The sequence below is a fragment of the Manacus vitellinus genome, unplaced genomic scaffold (assembly GCF_001715985.3).
Source record: "Manacus vitellinus isolate BGI_N305 unplaced genomic scaffold, ASM171598v3 scaffold_3_pilon, whole genome shotgun sequence".
Taxonomy (NCBI): Eukaryota; Metazoa; Chordata; class Aves; order Passeriformes; family Pipridae; genus Manacus; species Manacus vitellinus.
Genome location: NW_021940535.1, coordinates 20,888,753 through 20,901,159, shown reverse-complemented (window position 1 = coordinate 20,901,159; position 12,407 = coordinate 20,888,753).

The following is a 12,407-nucleotide window of genomic DNA, read 5'->3' as shown; positions in this document are numbered from 1 at the left end:
GGTACTCGTACCTGTGAGCACTGTTTTGGAATTGTTTTAATTTGATGACGAAAATGTTAGAGAGACATGGGGTTGGCTTCATATGACATGCCATTAGCCAGTGTTTCTCTAGGGAAAATGCTGTCAACATTGCAAGTTACAAAGAAAAATTGTCACCTGTGCCCAAGCATCAGGATATTCTGCACAGCCCTGCTAGTTAGTTTTATAAAACTTGTGGAAGACCAAAGTGTACTTTAAATTTTATAGTGTTTCATACAAGGTATTTTGTAAATATATTATACTGTAAGAACTCATTATCAACTGTAAAAGTGCCAGGCTGTAGTAAAAAGCTCTTAGAAGAATTATAGACTCCCACAAGGCACTTAAAATTCCTTCCAAGTAAGGAAACAATACGTAAACCATATTCTTCCATAGTCCATGGAAGTTTTCTAGTAACTAGACAATGGTCCATGATAGTTTTCTAGTAATTTTAAATACTGGTAGTAATTCTTTTATGGCTAAGATTGCAGAGAGAAAAGTGTAGTTACACAGACCTTTCTGAGACAAAAGACTCTTGTCAGCACAAACATATTATGGAACTGAATTTTAAGAAAATAAACATTTCTCTAATATTTAGGTCCAAAATAGTTAGTGCAGGAACAGGTCTACTGGGAGAACAGTTCAATGGTGGGTGATGATACAATAGAACAGACTTGTGGAGTGTTGGCCCATTTGTACAACATACCTGAAAAGTCTCAGTAACAGCTGACATTAATCCAAACCATTTTTTAGAAGAGATAAATTGAAGATTCAGAGACTAACTTCACATAAAATAATAATTCAGTTGGCCTTGAATGTAGTTAACACACTTAGATAAAACTGTCCAGCAAAGAATGCAATTACAAGTGTCATGTTTTTGTAGTAGGCAAAGTAGACAGGTTGCTTCTTATCCTAGGAGCCCTGATTATTCAGAATTTTATCCAAGAGCTGTGGGAATGATAAATATGCTTTGCAAGTGGGTGGTGTTTTTCCTGTTTTTCGTGTTTTAATGTATAGAAGCAAATACTGCAGCAATACTACAGGACTTGTAAATACTGCAGCAATACTACAGGACTTGTAAAGGAAGCCAAAGTAAAGTCTATTTGCTCAACTTTTATTCTTTTGCAGGTCGTCGTGCACGCTCTGAATGACAGGGTAGTTCTCATCTCTGATGTCCGAGGCTTGAATTTGTGTTTAGGCCACAGAGTTCAGTAAGGTCACTAGGATATGAGTAGCTTGTCTGCCAATTACAACACATTCTGTGATTTTTGTAAGTTATCAGTGTAACTTCTCTGATTCCCATGGCTTTGCCACGTGAGATAAATTACTGGATTTCCACTTCATTCTGAGTCTGCAGTTTCAGTCTTTAGAAATACTTTTACTTCTGTATCCAAGGAGGGGCAAGTGTGGGGCGAGAGGAGGAAGACTGAGAGGATTTCTGAAAAGCTGATGAACAGCCTCCACAGTCAGCTGCAGGACTAGGACCATCTCATATCCTTGGATAGCCAAACACTTGTGCCCTCGCTTAGTGAGATGATAAAATGGCACATGTCAAAAATAACAAAGTTTCCAAAAGCAATGATTTGAACTTTACTAAATCTTAATAAGTTTTCAGGGAATGTGCTGGCTCTATTGACAGATAAACAGGTATCATGTCAATGTATGAGTGCATTTCTGGAACAGGGAATGTGCTGGCAATACTTCAATGTAAATGTTCTAATTGAAATACTTCATGGTGATCATTTCAATGCCATTTTTTGTATTATCGTGGTTATTTCAGTCATATACTTTTTCCTACAATGCCTGGACTGCTTTGCTGAGTCCAGGGATCATGGGCTAGAGGGTTGAGGGGTGGTGGGTGTTTTTTAGGATGCAGTAAGTAAATGAGTGGAAATGCATTGCCACATCCTGCACAGTGATAAAATTATGGTAGCAGATCTATTCTCAGATATGCCAACTGATTATCTGGGTTTGATTTTTAGACAGGAACTAACTGGTCATTAGGTAGAAGCTAAAGTATACATGTGTAAGATAGGAGGTCTGATAATGGGAAGTGATTTAACTTATGTCATGTGTTTATTCCTACCAAAATAATGTCCAGTCTCTCAGTCAAGCAGAGCCCTGATTGTCCCATTATGATGTCAGGATACCTCTGGTTTATAGAGTAAACATGTGAAAATGTGAAAATAACTGTGTTACATTTTAGTTACATTGGCCTTAGTGTTAAAATAGAGAATGGTAACAATCATTCGGGTATTATTTTTAGTGACCAGATTAAATTTAATGGCAGCTAATAACTTAAACAGATTTTTTGACAATGAAAGATGAAAGACATAGTTTGTGATATTTTTTCATTGTCTGTCTTTCTAGTTTTTAGACACAAATCTTTAATGACTTGCATAAGGAAATTCTTCATTGTTGTTCTGTGAAAAAAAAAACATTTCAGAGCACTTAAAGCATGGAGGTTCTTAAAGGCCATCTAAGGGCAAATAAATTCAGGGTGATTCACCATTAAAAAGGACCTACCTGTCAAAGATTAGGTAGTGTGAATACGTTTCTGCACTTTTAAATCTTACACATTTCCCAGGAAATATTTAAAGCATTGAGAATATTTTCATCAGCTTACTTAGCTCCCTATCAGGTTCTTGGATGTGCACTCTGGAAGAGCCTCTTTAATTCTATTTCTTGGGCCCTAAGAAAGACTAGTCTCCTAAAGAGAGTTCTAAAACTAGAACTGTACAAATACCTTTCCCTTTTACATTTCTGCTATTACTATTGAGAACCTTGATTATTCCTTCTCTCAATTTCCAAATTTAAGCTTATATTTTCATCACTTTTAATTCACTTTAAATATGTGCAATATAGAAAGGCAGATTTTTTAATTAAATGGGATACTGCTCCAATCTGGTGGTCATAGCTGGCTAAACACCACTCACTAACTGCAGAACGTGGCTCCTTAAAGGTTTTGTTCTACCAATTTATCTGTGGCTTCAAAAATTCAAATCTTCTGTGATCTGTTGGAGTAGGTCCCTAATAATTCACTGACTTCGCAGTCATATTTTATTTGATACTTGGTAACTCTTCTAAATTACTAAATTTACCTATTTGCATGATCTTTCATCTGGATTCTAGTAAAAGAGAAATGTGCATTAAACAAAATTAACCATAGACTGACCACCTGTTTATTAGTGGAAAGATACTGTTTTAAAATCTGAAGCAAAAGCAGGAGAGAGCACAATTTGGAATGACCCTGATTCGCAGAATGGGCTGAATGAGCTACCTTTACAGCAGTGGCTTCTAATAGCAAGTTTGTGGTAGGCAAAAGGAAAAGATTCAAAATAGCTGTCAATTTATATTGTGGTTATTAAAAGCTTACTGTCTCAGTCTAATTGCTGTGCAAGAGAGAACTCCACCCCTTTTGTGAGCATTTTTTGACATTTAAATTACACACTATCATTGATTTTTTTATTTTTTTTTAAGAGAGAACAGCGCAGTGGGAAGCTCCCATCATCTGAATTAATACACCAATTATAAACTGTGTTGCAAGTAAACAATTTGATCATTTCTGTGCCTTACGCTGAAAGCTGAAGTATCTCATTAAGACAAGAACTGAAGTCTCATTCCATATTTTAGCTGCCCGTTTACTGATGATGAGAGAGTTCATTGATAAAGCTGGAAACTGCTCGCTCCTCCATGGGCAACTGTGTGTTCTGAATGAAACATTAAACAGAGTTTTTGACATGCTGAAATGTTTCAACAGCTACATTGCTAATTATTAACTGCAATAGACTTAATTTTGCTCTTCAAAGGAGCAGTGACTTTTCAGGAGTTAAAAAGCAGGACTCATTTGAAAATACGATTATTTGCAACTTAAAAAATAAGAATGTTCTTTCTCAAAGTGTACTCAGATGTGCCTGCAAGGACAGTTACTGTATGTAAAGAAGTAATCATAATGCCCAAAATGTATGCCAAATGACTGCAATCAAACATAGAAAAAAGTGCTAATTTAAAATAGTTGCAAAATGACTGCAATGTGACATAGTTGTATATGTGCGTATATTAATTGGTGAGAGGGAAAAATAAATGAAAAGGACTAGCCATTAGGGGATCAGACAGGATGAAAATGAGCTTCTATAATTGATATTTTTAAGCACAGAGTGGAAATTAAATAATACAATGATGTTTTACATGGAGAGAAAGAACCGACTCTACCAAAGCAGCCCCTTATTACTCTTTCCCTTTAGTCTTCATCCACTAATATATGCCAAGGACTACCCAGCTAGAGAACAGCTTGGCAGAAAAGGACCTGGGGGTCCTGGTGGACACAAAGTTGAAAATGAGCCAGCAATGTATCCTTCCCTTAAGGAAGGCTGAATGAATCCTGGGCTGCATTAGCAAAATGATTGCCAGCAGGTGGAAGGAGAGGTGAATATTCCCCTCTGCTCAGCACCAGGGAGGCCACACTTGGAGTGTTCTGTCCAGTGCTGGGTTTCTCAGTATGAGAGATGGAAATGCTGAAGAGATTCCTACAAAGGGCCACAAAGGCAGTGAAAGACTGGAGGATCTCTCCTATGAGGAAAGGCTGAGAGAGCTGGGACTGTTCAGCCTGGAGCAGAGAAGGCTCAGAGGAATCTTATTAAAATGTATAAATATGTGAAGGGAGGATGCCAGGAGGACAAAGTCAGCTCTTTTCAGTGATGCCCAGTGACATTACCAGTGGCAATAGGCACAAAAATGAAACACAGGAGGCTCTGTCAGAACATCAGGAAACACCTTTTCCCTGTAAGGGTGACTGAACACTGGCACAGGTTGCCCAGGGAAGTTGTGGGGTCTCCATCCTTAAAGATACTCAGAAGCTGTCTGAACATGGTTGTAGGTGGCCCTGCTTGAGAAGGGGGTTGAACCACATGACCTCCACAGGTACCTTTCAACCTGAAACATTCTGTGATTCTGTAATGGCCATCTGTATTATAGTCAACTGAATAATATAATTCTGTCTGTATGAAGAAAAACATTAAAAAAATATATGTGCAGGAAGAGTACAAACACTGTTTATCTTTCACAGAGCCTTTTACTCAACAGTTTTATGTTATTAGTCTATATATAATTACCTATATAAAAAGAAGAAAAATGTATTTAATAATATATGCTAACTTAATGTTTTGGAAACAAAGCAATAAATATGAAAGTGTACGTGGTAAACATGTAAAAAAACTCTTTACGGGAAATATACAAATACTAATAACTATTAGTCTTGATCCTATAATAACAAAGAAGATTAAAAAAATTAGCAACTAGAGTTGTTTATCCGGTGAATCATTTATCTGCACACTGCCAGTAAGCCAGTGGCTTCCAGATTGGCTCTTCTTCACACACAAGGGTCTTTCCTTGCACATGCAGGTCATAGTTTTAAAATTAGTTGTTACTGGAAAGGAAGTCCAAAATTCAGACAATGGTGGCAGAAAATCTAGTCTGAGAAAGTTCTTCCAAGGTGAACTGCAAAATGTTTTTTTTATAATCCTTTAGTAAGGAAAAGGCAAAAAAAGAAAATTTTTACTCCTTTTTCATAGTGACTATAAAGAAATTAGCAAATGATGACAGTTCCCATGTGGTAACTGTCCTGCTACTTGTCTGCATAACTCTTTACTGTCATAGGATTCATTAGTACTTTTTAGCATATCTAGAACTGGGCACGGCATATAGCTGCACTATGGATGTTACTGTTCTATTTATGACCAGAAATGCCACTCAGAAATACTTGATTCGGTGACATAATTTGTGGTCTTCCCTGTAAAACAGAGTTTCCTGTTTCTAGTGCAATTACCAGTAGTGGTAATCAGAAGAATCAGTTTGAACTTAGGTCAGTTTCTTATTGGACCTGCTTTAGCTAAGTCGGTCCCAGTGCTGGTAGCACAAAACCACAAGTGTCAGCATTACATCATCATCTTCAGAAAGTACAAGGAAGCAGGAAAAAGCAGCTCAGTCATTCCAGTGTCTTTTACAACTACATCCAGAAAGGTGTCACTTTGGTACAGAGCCAGGCTCAGTGAAGAACAAGGGCTGAAGTCCATGGATAACTTTACTTACTATATAATTACTGTAAGCCCATTTCCCAGAAATTGCTTAAGAATGGCTCTGAGTAATGTATTAACCCTGTACTGCCCATTATTGGCAGTAACACTGTATTCTGTCTTCATGTTTCTTTGAAATAAAATCTTATGTAGTTTTACTTTTTATGTGTCTGCTTAAAGCTTTGCCAATTTTTCAGTAGTCCCTTTACTGTAGTCTTTCTACTCTTACTCAGCTTCAAGGGCTCCATCAGCTTTATAAAAGTATTTTATTCCTAAGATCCTTTTCATACTCTCTACTCTGTGAAGAGTAAAGGAAATAAAGTGAAGAACTAACCTGTTTTACCTTACTTTCCAATTCTACAGTATCATTTTTGGTTTGACAATTTTCTACAGTATCTTTTCATATCAATTATGTATTATGAGAAACCTTCTGGTAGCTGTAATATTCCTCAAGAGTCAGCATTCGGCATTCCTTTTCCCTTTCTGTTTAGCATACAACTAACTCTTAGTACTTTTTTAGGTCTAATAAATATTGACTTTCTCAACTGGTATGTTTCAAAGTTTTTAGTTAACAGTATTGCCTGTAATATTATTTGAGGAAGTCTCTCATGCTTTATTTCCAGTTCTAGTCTTTCCAGTGAGTACTCAGGTTTTCTAGTTTTGCCAAGGTCATTTATGATACAGTTTTGATAAGACTCAAAATAATTTAAAGAAATACCTAATCTGGACATTCTATAATTCTTTTACAGTAAGTCTCTCTTTTACAGTGGGACTCAGAAAGGTGTGTCATAGCTGACCCTGGGACATTTTGTTGAGTGTTTCAGAACTGATTCTCATCTTGTGATCTGAGTTTCTCCTGTGACAACTGCTTTTGACCTTATCTGGCACAGTTTCTGAATCTAAACAAGAAGTCACTGTTGAAAATATGAAACTTTCAAGAAAACAGCAATAGAAGAGACCCTGTCTTATCATCTGAGAGCGCCTCAGTGAATCCTTTTTCCAGTGCTGCTAGTCCCAGTTCTGATAGGCTTTATGATCAAAGTTCATATTAGGAGTATCATTTAATGAGAGATCAACACAGGGCATTTGTCATTTGTGCCAAATCTGATTGTTTGATTGATTGATTCATTTTTGCTAAGTGGCTCAAAACCGAGGTGTGTTGTCCTTGCTAAGATCATTACCATGTGTAGAACTGAATGCAGAAGGTGTGTGAGTTAAGGTGTCAACTGACCACCCAAACTAGTATTGGCAACTTCTGTGAACCAGAACTGCTGTATTAAGTCTAGTGATAGACAAGGAGCATGAGCTATGTGTAATAAGAAGGACTAATAAAAAATAGCAGAACAGAATTTTCAAAAAGGGCAAATAGTAGTAATCCAGTCTGCTCAGGCAGGAGTTGCCTCATTTGACCTCTGACTTAAGAAGGGTTGAAGTTCAGTCTAATCTAGTCAACCAGGATGGGAATGCTAAGACTTTATCATACAAGGATTAGAGTGTCTAAACAGGGGCCCAGGATCCTCCTTCCACAAAGGGAGCAAGAGGTTTCCTTCTGAGTTCCATTAAACCTCTCCCTGATCTTCAACCATGGCCTTTGTCTCCAGGATGTATTTAAACTAATTGGTTTTTATTTCCCTACAAATGGTTGCCATCAAATGCATGATAGCTTGACAATAAACTCTATTAATACTATCACCTCTATGGCATCCCTGTGATTCAGCTTTCAGCTGAAGGGATCACAGAGGGTGTTGCAGTACCTTGTAAGGGTGAATGTGGAGCCAGTGACCTGTGGGTTTTCTCCAAGTGTACAATCCTTAAGAATTATTTTACCTGTTGAGGAACGGTTCTTTCCACTCTTCCTGGGCTGACGGATTCATAACCATGACAAATCAAATGCAATCATTGGGAGTTTTGTTTTATGACTTATCTCCTGGATGATTGCTCTCCACCTAGGCTGCAGTGTTTCCTCACCATCAGTCTGTCTCAAGTTAATGAAGCACTTTACAGCCACTTGTAGATCAGCTTTCACTGTTGAATTTACTGTGCACTTTCTAATTAATTTGGAAGACTAAAGCAACAACTGATATTCACTGGTTTCTCATTGTTTCTCCCTCTGTTATTTCCTTATCTGAAGTCACAAGTATAGATAATAAGATATTTGCATTATCTCAATGTTTTTTCTATTGGAAAAATATAATAAGTGAAGAAGGAAATTCAGAAATTCTCTTGCAGTGGTGCAGAATTATGACAGAGGAACTTAATACACAATATTATGGTATTATGGTAAACTATATGTGAAGCAACAGATGTATAGAAAAAAAAGAGTAATATATTACTATTATAATGTAAGAAGAGAAAAAATTACTCAGTTCTTGTATGAATAAATTTCAGTGGTCTCATGAATAGCTTCATATAATTTAAAATACATATTCTGCATAATGAACTTGCAAGCTAATTACTCTTGGATTGCCACAGCAGAGTATAACTCTGTCGTCAGTCTGGGAGCGTTTTGAATTTTGCCAAAGTTGTGAGGTGGATATAGTTGAAACTGGGACCGAATGGGTTTTCCAATCGATATAGCTACAAATTGCTGCAGGGAGTAACTGTGATCATTGCTAGATTTATCCTCTTTTAAAACAATAGAGTTAAAAATGGCAGATGGCAGTTAATGATTAACATTCCTAGTAAACAAACTTTTTGCAGGGTTATATTTAAAGTGGTTGTATGTATGTAAATAGACAAGGAGCATGAGCTATGCAACTATAATTGAATTATATTAGCATAACTTAAGGAGAAGTTCAGTAAATAACAAACACCTTAATTAGCTTGCACAGGATTGGGAGGTTAATGACATACCCTCGGTAAATGACTCTTCAAAGTGTTTGGCTACATGACAGTTCAGAGCCAAAGTAGTACCCGGTGCCCCACCCTCTGTGCTGGTGTAAGGTAACTTAACTCTTACCACTCGAGCTTGGTCTCTGTTGTGATTTTGGAGGTTGCAGCAAATGGCTTTTTTGCAGAGGGCTGGAAACTCCCCTGTGGAGTGGGACCATACAGTCCAGCTGTAAACTTGCTTGTGGAGTGGGCGCTAACAGAAGATACCAACTCTTCATGCCCCTTCAGTCAATAATGGCAATAATTGTCTGCTTATAATTACAGGGTTTGCAGTCTTTCCTTTTTCTATATTTTTCTCATTATTTTTGTTGATGCCATTTCTGGAAAATATGGCAATTGCATGCTCCAGTGGGTTCAAGAAGTGTAATTGAATCTCATTGAAACTATCAGATCTGTGCATTGTAGTGCAGCCTGAGCTTGGCATCTTTTTAGCTCAGATGTGTGTTGTTCATTGATACTCATTCTCAAATCTTACTAGTGGAGTTAGAAGCCTGACTGAAACCAGTAGTGATTTCTCTGTTTATCATCCCAAATAAAGAAAATTAATTAGTTACCCGTCTAGTTAATTATTTTAAAAATACTGGTGAGTCAAGAAACTATATGCAAATTAGTAAAAAATTAATTTCTGTTACATTTGAGTAAGCTGGGAAAGCACATTGGATTCACAAGTGTTTGAAATTTATATTCTTCTCTCACATACGAAACTGTACTGTAAATAGGCCAGCATCTCTCTGGGGAAAAAAATGTGAATTTTGCTGACAAGTAGAGGTCTCTCAGCAGAAAAATACATGCTGACAGTTTGACTCAGTGGCCAATTGACTGATTTGTTTCCTCCTTTTTGTTTCTATTTTAGATGCTGAAGAATACCAGCCTCCAATATGGAAATCATACTGTAAGTATACAAGAAACTTGAATAATCTTAGTACCTTACCGAGGTGTCAGTCACTGTTAAGTCTTTTCCCTGTCTTAGTTTAGAAGAAAGACATAAATGTACTAGGTGCTTGTAGAAATTAATGTATGGGACAGCAGCAAAACCTGAATCTTTTTGGATTTCCATGAAGCAAGGGCAGCAGGGTTATGTGTGCCAGACTCCCTGGGTCGCCTTACAAATGTGGAAATCCTGGGTTTCATGGTTTCTCTGCTGAGATTTTCAGGAAGGATTTCAGAGGTAGAGGTTAATGCTTCATGTGTTTACTAAAGGTCAGGCTTGAGTATACTTGTCTTTTTATATGGGTCACCAAATCACTTTAAGATAATAATATTTTTTGATCCTTAGCAATAGAAGCTGATTTTTGAAGTGACAGTTTAGAAGTTGGAGACAGCACTATCAGTTCTTTGAACCTTCCTGTCTGCCTTTAGAAAAATCATTTACATAGTGTGCGGTGCAGAAGTGCATATTTTATGCTCCCTTGCTTTGTTCCAAATGTATTTTCTAATAGAGTAGCACAGATCTAAGACAAAATATTGGCTTTTAAATCCCTTGTTAAAGATGGCCTTTAAATTTGATCTTTGTATTTTAAACCCTTACTGGAACTTTAATAAAAAGTAAGTAGCTTTGGGTATAGAGGCTGTTTTATTTTTTTGTTTTCAGATACAGAACTATCCTAAGTGTCTCTTTTATTGTGGCAACTCCAAATTCAGTACAGTGCCATTACCAAAATGGAACTACAAAAAGACAAGGATAACAGTAGTTACATGCATGTACATGTATAATTTTAAAGACTGGAATAAACTTGCTAACTTCACTTATATGCACATTAAACTACCTTGCTGACTTCAAAGACATCACCTCTGTTTTACCCGAGAATGACATTCTGCCCCAGAATGGACTCAGAGTTTTTCAACCAAAATTTGAATATCCCATTAAATTTCAAAAATTGCTTTTTAGAACACTGTTTTCTAGAGACTTTGTTGTTGTTATTGCAATGTTTTGAATGTGTAAGAGAAACCTTCTAAAAAGTCAACAAGAGTGTATCTGAGTTAGACCATTCATGCATACTTTGCTGAGTACTTAGAAAGAAGCAGACAGTTGAGTGATTTTTTTTAAAAAAGAGGAACCTGGCTTACTCAAAATCAGTGAAAAAGCTCCCATTGACTCTGACAAGACCAGTATTTGAAATGACAGATGTTTCCTTGTTAGCAGGAAGTTTCCATTAAGTCAGGAAACAAGCATATACCTTTACTTACCTGCTCTTAGTTGGCCTAATGATGCAGCAGGCAGATCACTGCATGCAGTGAAAAAGTTTGGTTACTTTTACCTGATAGCTTACAAATAGTCCAAGAAAATTTTTTTTTTAAATTAAAAAAAAAAAAAAAAGAAAAAAATAATTAATTCATAGTCTATGAATATATTTCCTCTTCTGCTACATGAAGGATGTCAATATTGTGGTAATGACAAAGTCATGGCCTCAGCATCTGAACTCCATGCATGAATGACCTTGGAAGAAGTTACACAACTCCAAAATGCAGAAAATAGTTTAAGGTTACAAAAATTTACTGCTGAGACTGCTTAGCTACAGATACACATTTTTCTTTGCAATGTTAGGTAATGTATACTTCTTTACTCAGCTAGAAAAATCCTAATCTGGTAAATTAATTATAGAGGTTATGTCTAGCAATAGTGTTCGTTTGTGATTCAATCCATTGTCCTGTCTCATCACAATTTTAACTTAGTGTATGAATTTCATGCTTAGTACTCTTGTGTTTACTGCAAATTTAACAATTAGTTTTGGTCTATTTTAGCTAGTAGCTTTTAAAGTCTCCTAACTTATAGTAAGATACTTTGCATACAGTTTTGATTTCTGTTTTAAGTCCTGCATAAATTTAGTTGCACTATGTTGCCTATTATTGACATCATGATCAAGGGTTCAGTCCTTCTAGATTCTCAACAAAGGCAGATTTTCCTGTTTATGCCAAGTATTCAAATAAACAGTATTGCACGTGTCCATGGACAAATGCTGATCAAAGTGGAACAGTTTTCAGAATTGAAGCCTTACTGTTTTGACATAATGCATAAGTTTGTATTCAGAGAAGATGAACCCTTCTAATCAAAAGATCCTCATCTGCTTATGAAGAATTGTTAGAATTTCACATAAATTTCACAGGTTACAAAGTTTTTCAGACTTTTCCTGATAGCCCTGGGACACAAAAAATAAAAGAAATGGCAAGAATAATTTTGTAATACCAGGAAGGGACTTGGGAAAAAAAATCTAGAAAGTTTCTAGCATCCAGCAGGGTCTAGGCAGTGGGTTTGATTGCATTTATACCTGAGTAGCAAATCAACAAATAAATATCAGATAACTGATTTCTTTGTGTAGTCTGCTGTGTGTTAGGCGTATTATACAAAATAGCATTTTGCCTTTTTACTATCATTGAGTTAGTAAAGAAAGGAAGATAAGAATCATAGAATGTGGGTTGGAAGGGCTT